Genomic DNA, 18,567 nt, shown 5'->3' on the forward strand with positions numbered 1-18,567 from the left:
TAACAGTTAGACTTGAACAGTTGTGGGTTGAAATTTGGAGGAAACCAACGCTGGGGAAGCGAGTTCCAGAGAGATGCAGTTTGGGGAATGAAAGAATTCTGATAGGCAGAAGTTCTGCAATATGGTTGAGTGACATTCCAGTCATGAGTGCTACCAGATGCCCGTGTAGCACGAGGGAAGGCATGGAGAGGTGGCACCATGGACGCAACTTCGTCTGAGCATTTGCCAAAAAAATATCTGTAAAATAATGCAAGGGAGGCAACATTCCTTCTTACTTGCAGGGAAGGTAGTTTATATGTAATGGCAGGGTTGTTAATGATTCTAACAGCTTTATTCTGAATTTTGTCTAGTTGTCTTAATGCAACCTCTCCACAACCATTCCACAAGGGTGAGCAATATTCAAGCTGAGAGCGCACATGACTCTTATAAATTATAGCTAACTGCTCATCGGCGAAGAAGTTACGGACTCTGTACAATAATCCAAGTTTCTTTGAGGCGGTTTTAGCAAGTGATCTGACATGAGAGGTACAGCTGAGGGCACTGTTAAGTGAGACACCAAGAATTTCAATACTTTTGGAGATGGGAATATTAGTAGCACTGAAGGTAATGTATGAATCTGGCAATATCTGTCTATTAGTAAACTGTATATATTTAGTTTTACTAGCATTAAAAGAGACAAGGTTGTTTTGTCCCCATTCACTGATTGTAGCTAAATCTTGATTTATGGAGATGGCTGTACTGAGTTGAGAGGTAGAGATATTAGACTTTGTAAATGGATGTCTGAGTGTGAATGAACTATGTAGTGTTGAGTCATCTGCATATGAGTGAACGGGATTGTGAGTGACAAATAAGAGATCATTAATATGAACCAGAAATAGGGTTGGCGCCAGAACTGATCCCTGCGGCACGCCGGCGTTAATTGAGTGGAAATTCGAATATACATCATCTACTTTTACTCTTATTTTCCTGTCACTAAGATAAGAAGAAATCAAAGGAACAAAAGACGTTAGTCCATAGCAAGGGAGTTTGGACAGCAGGGAACGGTGCCATACTCTGTCGAAAGCTTTAGAGATATCAAGAGCTACCGCATGAGTTTCTCCAAAAAGATCAGTTGATTGATGGATGGTATGAGTTAAGAGATTGAGTATGTCAATGGTGGATCTTTCGTGGCGAAAACCGTATTGTCTATCACTAATCAAGTTGTTGGATTCAAGATGTTTAACAATATGCTTATTAATTAAAGTTTCAAATACCTTACCAAGAGAAGATGTGACAGCTATTGGTCTGTAATTGGAGGGGTCAGACGAACTTCCTTTCTTCGGAACTGGGTGGATATTGGCTTCTTTCCATGAATTTGGGAATAAAGAAGTACGTATGCATAGTCTGAATAATTTGGCTAAGACAGAGGCAAGTTCAGGGGAACACTTTTTCAAAACAATTGGCGGAATTCCATCTGGGCCTAGAGCTTTGTTGGTATGTAAATTGTCTAGGATGGATTTTATGAATCTTGTCTGTATTTAAGTGGGGCAATTTCGGGAGAATCAAGTTCCAGTACCGAGACATTCTGGCTGGTATCATCTATGGTAGAGTTTCTTGCAAAGGTACTAGCAAAGATATCTGCTTTCCCACGTGGGTCATTTGTAATATTGCCATCTGAAGATTTTAGTGGGGGAATGGAAGATGACTTGTTAAAGTTATTATTGAAAGAATTAAGAGTTGACCAGAATATTCTATTGCCATTAGGGTTGTTAAGTAGTTTTGATGCTTGCTTTTGAAGAAAGTTTGATTTAGATAGATTTAATACAGCTTTTGCATGATTTCTAGCAATTTTAAATTGGGAGAGTGATTCAGATGTTTATGATTTTAAGTAAGAGTTATATACTAATGACTTTTGGGCTGTTGCTCTGGCACAATTGCCATCAAACCATTTTGGAGAGTTTGATCTTTTAGTGAATTGTTGACTTGGTATGAATAAATCCATACCAGCTAGTATTAAGTCGCAAATGTGGGACTGGGTAGAATTGGGATCACTAGAGAAGAAAGACTGCCATGGAACGTCAGCAAGATAATTTCTAAATCCATCCCAGTCTGCCCTGAACACAGACCGCTAATTGGTACTTCTTGATGAGCCTCAAAGTCATCGTCTGCTAATATAGGCATCGTCTTCTGATGTCGATTCATGTGCCTCAGCTGTGAAATTCTCTCTCCTTCCTTCTTCCTTATTTCTGAGATATTCCTCCTGCTTCAGTTTTTTTACCTTCCTGTCCTCATTTGCAGCTAATGCAGTGTCCCCACAACCCATATAGCCTATGCATGGCCTGAATTGGTCTTCTAAGAAAGCCCTGTCTTCAGCATGTTATCAGTTTCACAGCATTCGAATGTGCTACATCAAACAGTTTTTCCAAATCTGTAAGCTCTCTGGATCTGAGTTCTGCGATTAATGTTCTTCAGTTTCTGCCATCGAAAAAACAAATTTTCAAACTTTCCAGTGGCATTCCTCTCAATTGTTATTGGGATATGAACCACTGACCACATCTGGAGAGCTTCAGCTATGGCACATCTTGAGCTGTCACTGACTGTGTTACCAACAACTTTATGTTGATTAAAAAAATACGGAGAGCAGCTGACGGTAAGTCGGAAGTTTCATTCCTTGTGACTTTTCTAATGCATGACCAATTGTCCAAATTTGGGTGACACTACGTATCACTGTGCCTGAAGGAGCTGCTTCTGTCATGCTTTTTCTCGAGTTACGGAATATTATTGACTAATCTGAAATGCAGACAGAACAGCACAGGTGAGCAATGAGCAATACTATATAGCTGAGCACTGAGCAACATTGTAAAGCTGGACAGATGTTTGACAGTGTTTTAGAAACAGTTGTTACAGTTAGTTTAGTTGTTACAGTGTGACAGTGATGGAACCTAAAGGAACAGTGTTGCCAGATGATCGAGAGTTTGCCTGTTAAACTGAAGTCAGAATTGCTCCAAAGTTATATAACATTTAATGACTGAAAAATAATAATAAATTTACTGTTTGCCTGTCATAAACCACGCATGGAATAAGACTATCACGAAGTTTCATCAATCATCCAACCAGAAAAGCCCTGCCATTATGAAAAGCCTAAAAGAAAACACTTGAGCGAGATATCGAAATATATACACGTAAATTGCTGAAATTTTGCATATATACTTCATTCATTAGGCGTAACAATTTGAGGGGGTACCTCATCAACAATTATCAGCTTCAAATGTTAACAATGGTTTGACGGGCACCATATACCGTGTATATATATATATATATATATATATATATATATATATATATATATATATATATATATATATATATATATATATATATATATATATATGTGTGTGTGTGTGTGTGTGTGTGTGTGTGTGTGTGTAATTCACCGGGTCGGTCAGGATCACTTGATGATCGTGATAGTCAGCTTTTACCTTCCTGGAAGGGAGCTGAGAGCTCATATAGTCCGATCTAAGGGCAAGGGTATGACCTTCACACACGCACACACCCGTCCCCTTGCTCAAGGGGGACAGTAACCACCCTCTTCGTCAGTGAAACTTTTCACAACCTGAGCGAGGCGTGAACTCCCGTCCACCAGATGGCGAGCGAGAACGTTACCACTGAGCCAGTGAGCGGTGTGTGTGTGTGTGTGTGTGTGTGTGTGTGTGTGTGTGTGTGTGTGTGTGTGTGTGTGTGTGTGTGTATCGTTTTCGTTTTTGAAGGCTCCAACATGCTTGCATGTATTGACCTTGGTAACCTGATAGCAGCTTTCCATGCTACTCTATCTATGGCAGCTTCCCTGTTTAGTCCCATAACCCTGGGGTCCCACTCAATGGCCTCGTCCTAGGTCTTTTTCGGTCCACCTCTCACTACCCTACCCCCAACATTAACACTTCTCACTTTCTGCACACAGTTATCATCCCTCACCCTCTCCAGATGCCCAAACCATCTCAATCTACCTCTCCTCATCACAATACCAACACACTCCTGTCCCACCCTACCTCTCAACTCTTCCTTCGTACACCTAGCCCCCCTAGGCCTTGCACTCAAGGACGCACTGCACTTCCGCCTAACCATTGCCATTTCTGAACATTTGTGCCTGCAAATATCCTCTTCCTTTACTGACCAGGTCTCACTACCATACAAGATTACACTCCAAACACATGTCGCATACAAAGATCCTGTAGCATGGAGGAAGAGCCCTCTCATTGTTAGGAGATTCAACAGCTCCCTGAACTTCGTCCAACCACTCTGCGCTCCTGCCCCACCTGCAGCACATTACATGTCTCCCAGATAACTAAACTCTTCCACACACTCAAAAGACTCACAAGCAAGTTCAGTCCTTTCACACCTGGCAATCTCCAAATGCTATCCTCGACACACCATTCACATGAAGTCAGCAGGGTGCCCCGAGGCCACTACCACAGCCACTGGTCAAGGCTAGTGGACTAGAGATCCCAGATCCATTGCCTGGGCCTAGGACGATGCAGTGGGTGGGGCCTATGGCATGTATCCCCCCCCTTCGTATTTTACTGATTATGACCAAGTTTAAGAATGACCGTATACACACACACACACACACACACACACACACACACACACATATATATATATATATATATATATATATATATATATATATATATATATATATTGTTACATAGCCTATGATTTCATCATCCTTTGTGTAATTTTAACGCACAGTATGCTGCATGTTTGATCACGAGCGTGTTCTGCCTCAGTCCCCCCCTTCTACCGTTATAGTAGAGTAAGTCGTCCTTTCTGTTGTTCAGAGCGGGATTGTCAACTCTTTGTCCCCATGGCTTCATTTGCGCGTCCTTCTTACAAGTTGTATCAAGCTCTGCCGGCCCCTATATAATGAGCTCAGTCTCTGCATCATTGCCACTTAGATCTACTCCTCATTTTGTTCACATCTCTGTCCTCCCCTGTACAGTTATTATTGAGTGCTCAGGAAGTCTTCAACCATCTAGCAGCTGTGTAATTTGAGTATAACTGTTATTGCATTTTTTCCTTGTAATGTATAGCATAAGGTGTTGATTTGTAGGCCTAGTGAGGTTTATATAATTTATGTAGGATTCATTTTTTCAGCCATTTTTAATACTATTTTGTATCTGTAATAATTTATCTTGCATTAACTGAGCATTACCCAGTGTATTTTCATTTTATCAGGGCTGACTTAGGTAAATTTACTCTTGCTAATTTCATGTTAATAGAGGCTATTGCAGTTAACCATATATTTAACCTGTTTTTTGCCATTACATTATTCTTATGAGTCCTGAATGTTTTGTTGTTAGTTTGAGCATTAAACTTTAACTTGTAATTTTACCTAACTCTTTTGTTTTGAACCTGGAACTTTACGGGACAGTAGTGACTCTTAGTATTCTCACTTAAAGTGTACATCATCTTTCTCTGTTCCGTAACATAAATTTGGCGACCTCTCATCAGGATATTCAGGATATTATCATAAGGATATTGCTTGATATTTTGTGACTGTTACTTATTCTTGATGTCTACTATTACTACACTTGATGAAGCCAAAGATTTTTTGTCAAATGTGCAGTGTGTGATGTAGAAAACAGAACACAGAATGAACTTAAGCTTGTTGCTCAACAATTGGGAATTGCTGTTCGCTCTCATCATTCTAAAGATCAAATTGTTGACATGATTAATGAAAGCTTGTTTAATGTAACTCCTCCAAATGAGCAAACGCAGATTGAATTAGCTAAGTTACAGCTAGCCCTGCAGGAGGCTCGTGTGAAGGAAGCTGAATTTCAAGCACGTGCTAAGGAGGCTGATGTTAAGGAGGTTGAGTTTCACGCACAAGTTGAACTTGCTAGGATTCAGGCAGACCATGAGTATCGCATGAAACAATGTGAAACTGGATCATCTAGCTCTGATGATTTTGATGTGGCTAAAAATGTTAAACTTGTCCCTCCTTTTAATGAATCTGATTTAACAAAGTATTTTCAGTTGTTTGAGAGGGTAGCTACAGGTTTTAATTGGCCCAAAAAGTATTGGCCAGTACTCCTTCAAACTGTTCTCACCGGTAAAGCTCAAGTAACTTATGCATCTTTGCCTCAGGATCAATCTGATAATTATGATGTAGTTAAGAGGTTGATTCTTAAGGCCTATGAGCTTGTTCCTGAAGCTTATAGAGTAAAATTTAGTACAACTTACAAGCAAGATAAGCAATCCCATGTTGAGTATGCAAAAATCAAAGAAGATCTGTTAGAGCAGTGGTTAAATTCTAAGAATGTGGATTCTGATTTTGGTTAATTTAAGCAGATGATTTTGCTGGAGGACTTCAAGAGGTGTATAAATAAAGATGTAAGCCTATATCTTGATGAGAAAAGAATAGATAATTTGTCTGATGCTGCAGTTTTAGCTGATGAATATGTTCTCACTCACAAGAGATATTCTAGAAGAAAAAGGGAAAGCTGAGAGTAAGTACGTTGCCTCTACTCAGAGTACAGGTAACAGGAAAGAGAATAATGATGATGTTTCTCAGGAAGTAAATACCAACTTCACCTCTAGATTTCAGAAAAGTAAATGTACTTATTGTAGTAAGCTTGGCCATACTACGGAGAGATGTTTCAGGAGACAGCGTGATGTGAACAAAAAGGAGTCTTTAAATATTCAGTCAATTGGTCTAGTGTCCACTCTTGAGAGTTCCCAGAATTCTTTAACTGAGTTAACTGAACCTGCTTTGAGGGGTAACTTAAATTCTCATGATGGAGCTCCTCTTTTGAGCAGTAACGTGGGTGACACCCTCAAGAGTTCATGTGCTAATTTCCTGTCTGATGGTTTTGTCAGTCCTCTGGACAGTAATGACAGGAAATCAGATAAAATATATCGTGATACAGGTGCTTGCCAATCCCTTATGCTGACCATTGTTCTAGGCTCTAATGTTAATTCCTCTGATGAAACTGTAATCTTACAAGGTGTAGAGAATAATTACTTCTCTGTCCCTCTGTGCAGAGTGAATTTAGAGTTTGGTTTTGTTAATGGTTCCGTTATGGTTGGGTTGGTTGAGACACTCCCAATGTCAGGTGTAACTTTCTTACTTGGAAATGATATTGGTTTAAGTCAAGTGTGTCCAGCTCCTCAGTTGTCTAGTGAGCCAGTGGCTGCGACCCAGGATTGTGATGTCCCTGATGTGTTCCCTGTATGTGCTGTCACTAGGGCTAAGTCTAAAGTTACTGGTGATTTAGAGGATAATGAGGATGATGATGTTATCCTAGCTGACACTTTTCTTGCTAATTTGGACCACTCACCAGATGAGGCAGTACCCCGCAGTGTTGATAATTTGTCTCGTGAAGAGTTGGTTGAGTTGCAGGTTGCTGACCCTGAGTTGAAAGGTCTAGCTAACTCTGCTTGCAGTGAGGAAGAGTCAGTTGGTGCTTCTACTTGTTATTATATAAAGTCAGGAGTACTTATGAGAAAGTGAAGACCCCCAACAGCATCAGCCGACTGTGAATGGGAGGTTGTACATCAAGTTGTCATCCCTCGTGTTTGTAGGCAGGATATCATTAGAGTGGCTCATGATTCCAGTTTGGCAGGACACCTTGGAGTGAGGAAGACTGTGGCACGCATTTTGAAACACTTCTACTGGCCAGGTATCTTCAGGGATGTTTCCTGGTATTGTAAGTCTTGTCACACCTGTCAAGTTGTGGGGAAGTGTAATCAGACCGAAAAGGTTGCACCTCTAGTTCCCATTCCTCCTTTTGAGGCGCCTTTCACCCGTGTGTTGGTGGATAATGTGGGCCCTCTTCCTAAGACTTCTTCAGGATTTTCTTATGTGTTGACCCTAATTGATATGGCTACTCGTTATCCTGAAGCCATTCCATTTAAAAATATCTCGGCAAAGAACGTGGTTAAGGAAATGCTAGGGTTCTTCACAAAGTTTGGTCTGCCCAAGGAGGTACAGTCAGACCGGGGAAGTAATTTCATGTCGAATGTTTTCAAGCAGTCTCTGAAAGAGTTGGGCATCACCCAGATCACGTCTTCAGCTTACCATCCCCAGACCCAAGGAGCGTTGGAGAGATATCATCAAACACTCAAATCGATGCTCAAGAAATACTGTTTGGAACATCAGAAAGACTGGGATAAAGGTCTTCCATTCGTTGTGTTTGCTGCAAGAGAATCTCCAAATGAATCACTGGGCTTCTCACCTTTTGAACTACTGTTTGGCCATGAAGTAAGAGGACCCCTTAAGTTACTCAAGGAATGCTGGCTGTCGGAGGAAGATGACGTCAACCTGCTGGAGTATGTGATGAAGTTCAAAGAACGGCTGTCCACTGCTTTACAACTGGCGAGAGAGAATTTAGGAGCTGCTCAGGAGAAGATGAAGACTTGGTATGATAAGAAGTCCAGGTTACGCCACTTTCAGCCAGGAGATCAGGTTTTGATTCTGCTACCAGCTCATGGGCAACCTCTTCCAGCCAAGTTTAGTGGTCCTTATTTCGTGGAGAAGAAACTCAGTGATGTCAACTATGTCATCGCCACACCAGATCGTAGAAAGAGCAAGCAACTATGTCACATCAACATGCTAAAGTTATATCACAGGCGGGACGAAAATAATCCAGTCTGCACTGTAGCTGTTCCACCCGAGTCTGCAAGTGAAGCTCTCCCATGCAGTATGTGCCTGAGTGATAGTTTGGGGAAGAATCCTGATATCATGAATGATCTCCAGACTAAGCTTTCTCATCTACCTCCCAAGGAAAGGCAGGAGTTTTCGGCATTACTGCAGGAGTACCCGCAAGTGTTCCGTGCGACTCCAGGAAGAACCACTGTGTTGATGCATGATGTTGATGTTGGAGACGCAAAGCCAATTAAATTGCCTCCTTACCGTGTGAACCCAGTGAAAGTTCCTCTCATCCAGAAGGAGCTTGGCTACCTGTTGGACCACAAGATGATTGAGCCCTGTCAGAGCGAGAGGAGTTCTCCTGTCACTCTAGTCCCTAAGCCAGGGGGGTCACAGTGGCTTTGCATTGACTACAGACGTGTTAATCAGATAACCAAAATAGACACTTACCCTCTCTCTCGTGTGGAAGATTGCATAGACAAGATCGGAAAGGCTAGGTACATAAGTAAGTTTGATTTGTTAAAGGGATACTGGCAAGTACCTATGACTGAACGTGCTAGGGAGAACTCATGTTTTGAACACCCTGTATCTTATTACAGTAAGAAGCACTCCACCTCAAAAGAACTACTCAACTATTGAGAAAGAGGTTTTGGCCTTGATTTTGGGTTTACAACATTTTTCATTTTATTTGTGTTCTGGTTTTGACCCCATAGTCATTTATACCGATCATAACCCACTGAAATTCCTTAGTAAGTTTAAAGATAAAAATCAGAGATTGACAAGATGGAGTCTACTTCTTCAGGAGTATTCATTAGACATACAACATGTCAAGGGGAAAGAAAATGTTATTGCAGATTGCTTATCTAGACTTTAGACAGATTGTTTTAGAGTAATAAGAAATTTCCTTTGTAAATTTCTTTTTCTTTGTGGGGAGGTGTTACATAGCCTATGATTTCATCATCCTTTGTGTAATTTTAACGCACAGTATGCTGCATGTTTGATCACGAGCGTGTTCTGCCTCAGTCCCCCCCTTCTACCGTTATAGTAGAGTAAGTCGTCCTTTCTGTTGTTCAGAGCGGGATTGTCAACTCTTTGACCCCATGGCTTCATTTGCGCGTCCTTCTTACAAGTTGTATCAAGCTCTGCCGGCCCCTATATAATGAGCTCAGTCTCTGCATCATTGCCACTTAGATCTACTCCTCATTTTGTTCACATCTCTGTCCTCCCCTGTACAGTTATTATTGAGTGCTCAGGAAGTCTTCAACCATCTAGCAGCTGTGTAATTTGAGTATAACTGTTATTGCATTCTTTCCTTGTACTGTATAGCATAAGGTGTTGATTTGTAGGCCTAGTGAGGTTTTTGTAATTTATGTAGGATTCATTTTGTCAGCCAGTTTTAATACAATTTTGTGTCTGTAATAATTTATCTTGCATTAACTGAGCATTACCCAGTGTATTTTCATTTTATCAGGGCTGACTTAGGTAAATTTACTCTTGCTAATTTCATGTTAATAGAGGCTATCGCAGTTAACCATATATTTAACCTGTTTTTTGCCATTACATTATCCTTATGAGTCCTGAATGTTTTGTTGTTAGTTTGAGCATTAAACTTTAACTTGTAATTTTACCTAACTCTTTTGTTTTGAACCTGGAACTTTACGGGACAGTAGTGACTCTTAGTATTCTCACTTAAAGTGTACATCATCTTTCTCTGTTCCGTAACATAAATTTGGCGACCTCTCATCAGGATATTCAGGATATTATCATAAGGATATTGCTTGATATTTTGTGACTGTTACTTATTCTTGATGTCTACTATTACTACACTTGATGAAGCCAAAGATTTTTTGTCAAATGTGCAGTGTGTGATGTAGAAAACAGAACAAAGAATGAACTTAAGCTTGTTGCTCAACAATTGGGAATTGCTGTTCGCTCTCATCATTCTAAAGATCAAATTGTTGACATGATTAATGAAAGCTTGTTTAATGTAACTCCTCCAAATGAGCAAACGCAGATTGAATTAGCTAAGTTACAGCTAGCCCTGCAGGAGGCTCGTGTGAAGGAAGCTGAATTTCAAGCACGTGCTAAGGAGGCTGATGTTAAGGAGGTTGAGTTTCACGCACAAGTTGAACTTGCTAGGATTCAGGCAGACCATGAGTATCGCATGAAACAATGTGAAACTGGATCATCTAGCTCTGATGATTTTGATGTGGCTAAAAATGTTAAACTTGTCCCTCCTTTTAATGAATCTGATTTAACAAAGTATTTTCAGTTGTTTGAGAGGGTAGCTACAGGTTTTAATTGGCCCAAAAAGTATTGGCCAGTACTCCTTCAAACTGTTCTCACCGGTAAAGCTCAAGTAACTTATGCATCTTTGCCTCAGGATCAATCTGATAATTATGATGTAGTTAAGAGGTTGATTCTTAAGGCCTATGAGCTTGTTCCTGAAGCTTATAGAGTAAAATTTAGTACAACTTACAAGCAAGATAAGCAATCCCATGTTGAGTATGCAAAAATCAAAGAAGATCTGTTAGAGCAGTGGTTAAATTCTAAGAATGTGGATTCTGATTTTGGTTAATTTAAGCAGATGATTTTGCTGGAGGACTTCAAGAGGTGTATAAATAAAGATGTAAGCCTATATCTTGATGAGAAAAGAATAGATAATTTGTCTGATGCTGCAGTTTTAGCTGATGAATATGTTCTCACTCACAAGAGATATTCTAGAAGAAAAAGGGAAAGCTGAGAGTAAGTACGTTGCCTCTACTCAGAGTACAGGTAACAGGAAAGAGAATAATGATGATGTTTCTCAGGAAGTAAATACCAACTTCACCTCTAGATTTCAGAAAAGTAAATGTACTTATTGTAGTAAGCTTGGCCATACTACGGAGAGATGTTTCAGGAGACAGCGTGATGTGAACAAAAAGGAGTCTTTAAATATTCAGTCAATTGGTCTAGTGTCCACTCTTGAGAGTTCCCAGAATTCTTTAACTGAGTTAACTGAACCTGCTTTGAGGGGTAACTTAAATTCTCATGATGGAGCTCCTCTTTTGAGCAGTAACGTGGGTGACACCCTCAAGAGTTCATGTGCTAATTTCCTGTCTGATGGTTTTGTCAGTCCTCTGGACAGTAATGACAGGAAATCAGATAAAATATATCGTGATACAGGTGCTTGCCAATCCCTTATGCTGACCATTGTTCTAGGCTCTAATGTTAATTCCTCTGATGAAACTGTAATCTTACAAGGTGTAGGGAATAATTACTTCTCTGTCCCTCTGTGCAGAGTGAATTTAGAGTTTGGTTTTGTTAATGGTTCCGTTATGGTTGGGTTGGTTGAGACACTCCCAATGTCGGGTGTAACTTTCTTACTTGGAAATGATATTGGTTTAAGTCAAGTGTGTCCAGCTCCTCAGTTGTCTAGTGAGCCAGTGGCTGCGACCCAGGATTGTGATGTCCCTGATGTGTTCCCTGTATGTGCTGTCACTAGGGCTAAGTCTAAAGTTACTGGTGATTTAGAGGATAATGAGGATGATGATGTTATCCTAGCTGACACTTTTCTTGCTAATTTGGACCACTCACCAGATGAGGCAGTACCCCGTAGTGTTGATAATTTGTCTCGTGAAGAGTTGGTTGAGTTGCAGGTTGCTGACCCTGAGTTGAAAGGTCTAGCTAACTCTGCTTGCAGTGAGGAAGGGTCAGTTGGTGCTTCTACTTGTTATTATATAAAGTCAGGAGTACTTATGAGAAAGTGAAGACCCCCAACAGCATCAGCCGACTGTGAATGGGAGGTTGTACATCAAGTTGTCATCCCTCGTGTTTGTAGGCAGGATATCATTAGAGTGGCTCATGATTCCAGTTTGGCAGGACACCTTGGAGTGAGGAAGACTGTGGCACGCATTTTGAAACACTTCTACTGGCCAGGTATCTTCAGGGATGTTTCCTGGTATTGTAAGTCTTGTCACACCTGTCAAGTTGTGGGGAAGTGTAATCAGACCGAAAAGGTTGCACCTCTAGTTCCCATTCCTCCTTTTGAGGCGCCTTTCACCCGTGTGTTGGTGGATAATGTGGGCCCTCTTCCTAAGACTTCTTCAGGATTTTCTTATGTGTTGACCCTAATTGATATGGCTACTCGTTATCCTGAAGCCATTCCACTTAAAAATATCTCGGCAAAGAACGTGGTTAAGGAAATGCTAGGGTTCTTCACAAAGTTTGGTCTGCCCAAGGAGGTACAGTCAGACCGGGGAAGTAATTTCATGTCGAATGTTTTCAAGCAGTCTCTGAAAGAGTTGGGCATCACCCAGATCACGTCTTCAGCTTACCATCCCCAGACCCAAGGAGCGTTGGAGAGATATCATCAAACACTCAAATCGATGCTCAAGAAATACTGTTTGGAACATCAGAAAGACTGGGATAAAGGTCTTCCATTCGTTGTGTTTGCTGCAAGAGAATCTCCAAATGAATCACTGGGCTTCTCACCTTTTGAACTACTGTTTGGCCATGAAGTAAGAGGACCCCTTAAGTTACTCAAGGAATGCTGGCTGTCGGAGGAAGATGACGTCAACCTGCTGGAGTATGTGATGAAGTTCAAAGAACGGCTGTCCACTGCTTTACAACTGGCGAGAGAGAATTTAGGAGCTGCTCAGGAGAAGATGAAGACTTGGTATGATAAGAAGTCCAGGTTACGCCACTTTCAGCCAGGAGATCAGGTTTTGATTCTGCTACCAGCTCATGGGCAACCTCTTCCAGCCAAGTTTAGTGGTCCTTATTTCGTGGAGAAGAAACTCAGTGATGTCAACTATGTCATCGCCACACCAGATCGTAGAAAGAGCAAGCAACTATGTCACATCAACATGCTAAAGTTATATCACAGGCGGGACGAAAATAATCCAGTCTGCACTGTAGCTGTTCCACCCGAGTCTGCAAGTGAAGCTCTCCCATGCAGTATGTGCCTGAGTGATAGTTTGGGGAAGAATCCTGATATCATGAATGATCTCCAGACTAAGCTTTCTCATCTACCTCCCAAGGAAAGGCAGGAGTTTTCGGCATTACTGCAGGAGTACCCGCAAGTGTTCCGTGCGACTCCAGGAAGAACCACTGTGTTGATGCATGATGTTGATGTTGGAGACGCAAAGCCAATTAAATTGCCTCCTTACCGTGTGAACCCAGTGAAAGTTCCTCTCATCCAGAAGGAGCTTGGCTACCTGTTGGACCACAAGATGATTGAGCCCTGTCAGAGCGAGAGGAGTTCTCCTGTCACTCTAGTCCCTAAGCCAGGGGGGTCACAGTGGCTTTGCATTGACTACAGACGTGTTAATCAGATAACCAAAATAGACACTTACCCTCTCTCTCGTGTGGAAGATTGCATAGACAAGATCGGAAAGGCTAGGTACATAAGTAAGTTTGATTTGTTAAAGGGATACTGGCAAGTACCTATGACTGAACGTGCTAGGGAGAACTCATGTTTTGAACACCCTGTATCTTATTACAGTAAGAAGCACTCCACCTCAAAAGAACTACTCAACTATTGAGAAAGAGGTTTTGGCCTTGATTTTGGGTTTACAACATTTTTCATTTTATTTGTGTTCTGGTTTTGACCCCATAGTCATTTATACCGATCATAACCCACTGAAATTCCTTAGTAAGTTTAAAGATAAAAATCAGAGATTGACAAGATGGAGTCTACTTCTTCAGGAGTATTCATTAGACATACAACATGTCAAGGGGAAAGAAAATGTTATTGCAGATTGCTTATCTAGACTTTAGACAGATTGTTTTAGAGTAATAAGAAATTTCCTTTGTAAATTTCTTTTTCTTTGTGGGGAGGTGTTACATAGCCTATGATTTCATCATCCTTTGTGTAATTTTAACGCACAGTATGCTGCATGTTTGATCACGAGCGTGTTCTGCCTCAGTCCCCCCCCTTCTACCGTTATAGTAGAGTAAGTCGTCCTTTCTGTTGTTCAGAGCGGGATTGTCAACTCTTTGACCCCATGGCTTCATTTGCGCGTCCTTCTTACAAGTTGTATCAAGCTCTGCCGGCCCCTATATAATGAGCTCAGTCTCTGCATCATTGCCACTTAGATCTACTCCTCATTTTGTTCACATCTCTGTCCTCCCCTGTACAGTTATTATTGAGTGCTCAGGAAGTCTTCAACCATCTAGCAGCTGTGTAATTTGAGTATAACTGTTATTGCATTTTTTCCTTGTACTGTATAGCATAAGGTGTTGATTTGTAGGCCTAGTGAGGTTTTTGTAATTTATGTAGGATTCATTTTGTCAGCCAGTTTTAATACAATTTTGTATCTGTAATAATTTATCTTGCATTAACTGAGCATTACCCAGTGTATTTTCATTTTATCAGGGCTGACTTAGGTAAATTTACTCTTGCTAATTTCATGTTAATAGAGGCTATCGCAGTTAACCATATATTTAACCTGTTTTTTGCCATTACATTATCCTTATGAGTCCTGAATGTTTTGTTGTTAGTTTGAGCATTAAACTTTAACTTGTAATTTTACCTAACTCTTTTGTTTTGAACCTGGAACTTTACGGGACAGTAGTGACTCTTAGTATTCTCACTTAAAGTGTACATCATCTTTCTCTGTTCCGTAACAATATATATATATATATATATATATATATATATATATATATATATATATATATATATATATATATATATATATATATATATATATATATATCAGCCATACCTAGTCCACTGCTGAACAAAGGCCTCCCCCAGCCCTTTCCACGAGGTCCTTGACCGAGCCATTCTTTGCCACGTCTTCCCTGCAAATTTCTCTATCTCATCTCTCCATCTCCTGTCTGGCCCTTTTCTGTTACGTTTACAATCTCTTGGTGTCCAGTCAGTCAGCCTCTTGCTCCATTGGTTATTCCTTATTCTTGCTGTATGGCCTGCCCACCTCCATTTCTGTTCTCTTATAATTTCTATAATATCTTTGACTTTAGTCTGCTCTCTCACCCAAGTTGATCTTTTCCTGTCTCTTAAAGATATTCCCAATATTGACCTTTCCATTGCTCTCTGAGAACGAAATAATTTATTTTCCATTGATTTTGTCAGGTTCCAGGTCTCACAATAGGTCATAGCTGGAGTTATACAATCGTTATATACTTTTCGTTTCATACAAACTGGCAAGCTACTTTTCATAATGTCTCTGTGTTTACCGAAAGCTTTCCATCCAATTGTAATGTGTCTTTTTGTTTCGCTATCATGATCTTTCGTTAATTTTAGTATTTGTCCCAGGTAATTGTACTCCTCAACTTCTTCAGGAATTTCATCGCTGATTCTGATAACGCTCTTTAGTGTTTGTGGATTAAACATTACTTTAGTTTTTCTCCGGTTCATCTTTAATCCTGCTTTCAGACTTTCTCTGTTCAGGTCATTTAACATTTCTTGCAATGCCTCCGCTGTTTCTGAGATTAGGACAATGTCATCTGCAAATCTTAAATGGCTTCGCTTTTCTCCATCTATGTTCACTCCTTTGTTTTCCCAGTCTAACTTTCTGATAATACTTTCTAGGCATGCTGTAAATAATTTTGTTGAAAATGTATCTCCCTGACGCACGCCTTTCTCAATCTTAATTTTTTCCGAGTCCTTATGTAATTTAACTGTAGCAGTTCCCTCTTTATATATGTTTTTGAGCAGTTTTACAATGTTCTCATTCACTCCTTGTTCTCGCAATGAATTTATAATTGCTATGTGGTCCACCGAATCAAAAGCCTTTTCGTAATCAACAAAACCTAAGGAAAGTGATTTATTATACTCTGTAGTGTTCTCAGTTAGCTGATTCATTGTGTGTAGATGATCAATGGTCGAATACCCGCTTTGGAATCCTGCCTGTTCACGAGGTTGGTTTTCCTCCAAAATTGTTGTTATTCTGTTCGTAAGGTCTTTAGTGAAGAGTTTGTAAATGACTGATAAGCCAATGGGTCGATAGTTACTAAGAACTTTTGAGTCACCTTTATTGTAGAGTATAATAACTATTGTATTACACCATGTTTTGGGAATTTTCTTCTTTTTATCTATCTATCTATTGCCAGACGCCTCAATCCCATTTGGGGTGGCCACAAACAAATCGCCTCCAAGTCGCCCTGTCCCCCGCCATTTCACTGCCCTGCTCCCAACTCACACCCCCCTCTCTCATATCCATCCCTCCATCTCATCCTCGGCCTCCCCCTCCCTCTTCCCCCCTCCACCTCACTCACATACATTCTCTTCGTCAGTCTTTCACCCTCCATCCTCTCCACATGGCCAAACCATCTCAGTGTGTTCCTCATAACGCTTCCTATCACATCCACATCAATACCACAACGCTCCTTTATATCCTCATTCGTCAGCCTGTCTCTCCACGTGACTCCACAGGCTCCTCTTAAATAACTCATTTCCACTGCTCTCACTCTTGACTTGTGTCCTTCCAACAATGTCCAAGCTTCACTTCCGTACGTTAGAGTTGGTATCACAATACTGTCATGTAGAAACTTTTTCACTTCCATGCTCATTTCCCTGTTTCTTATCACTGCTTTCAAAGAACCAGCAACCTTTCTTCCCTGATGTACCCTTTCAAGCACTTCACCCTCCAAACCTCCGTCCTTACTCATCACACTACCCAAGTACTTAAACGTACTCACATTTTCCAATTCCTCACCATCCAACCTCGCTGTCCATTCACTGACTTCACCTCTCTCAAAGACCATCACTTTACTCTTCCCTACATTCACCTTTAGATTCCGTTTCTTACACACTCTCTCAAACTTATCCACCAAGCCTTGCAGCTCCCCTTCGTCTTCACTCAACAACACAGTATCATCTGCAAACAACAGTACAGGGAGTTTCCAAACACTATCCTCTCTCACCAGGGCTACTCCAACATCCACTACCCTACCTTGTACCTCTTTTATTACCCCATCCATGTACAGATTGAACAACCATGGAGACATGACCCATCCCTGTTTCAACCCAACTTTCAAAGAGAAAAATTCACTTAGTTCACCATCCACACGCACTGCAGCCTTCGCACCATCGTACATACTCTTCACAGCATTCAACAACTTTCCATCTACTCCATATATTCTTAACACTTTCCACAATCCTAGTCTATCCACCCTGTCATATGCTTTCTCCAAATCCATGAAAGCCGCATACAACTTCTTTCCCTTCTCTAGAAACTTTTCCACTAAAGATCTAAGAATGAATATCTGATCTACACAACCTCTTCCCTTCCTAAAGCCTCCCTGTTCTTCTCCAACTAATTTCTCTGTTCTTTCTCTAACTCTGTCTATAAGTATCCTACCATACACTTTTCCTATTATACTAAGAAGACAAATGCCCCTATGATTACCACACACTTCTTTTTCCCCTTTTCCTTTGTACAAGGGAATAATTATACCTGACTTCCAATCCTCCGAGACTCTACTTTCCTCCCAGGCCAATCTGCACATCTTCCACATCCATTCTACTACTATCTCTCCCCCATGCTTCAGCATTTCACCACACACTCCATCAGTTCCTGGGGCTTTCCCCGATTTAACTTTCTTCATTGCTTCCAGAACTTCTATCCTACTGATTTCTTCCTGTCTTCTCTCCTCCCTCCTTCTCCCAGCCATTCCCCAGCCACTTATACTCGCATTACTTCCATCATCTACGTTCAACAATTCCTTAAAGTGTTCTCGCCATCTGCTCACTTTTTCTCCCTTCTCCACTAGTAATCTACCATTTTTATCTTTCACTCTCCTGCTAACTTCACTTCCACCCTGTCTTACTCTTTTCACCTCTCTCCAGAACATTTTCTTACAGTCCCTCCACTTTACACTCAAATTCCTTCCAAATTCCTCATCCACTCTCTTCTTACTCTCTGTTACTAATCTTTTCACCTCTCTCTTTCTTTCCACATATAATTCTCTCTTCCGCCTCTCAACTT

The sequence above is a fragment of the Coenobita brevimanus genome, chromosome 47 (genome assembly GCF_032717465.1).
Source record: "Coenobita brevimanus isolate Jiangsu-jjx chromosome 47, ASM3271746v2, whole genome shotgun sequence".
NCBI classification, from domain to species: domain Eukaryota; kingdom Metazoa; phylum Arthropoda; class Malacostraca; order Decapoda; family Coenobitidae; genus Coenobita; species Coenobita brevimanus.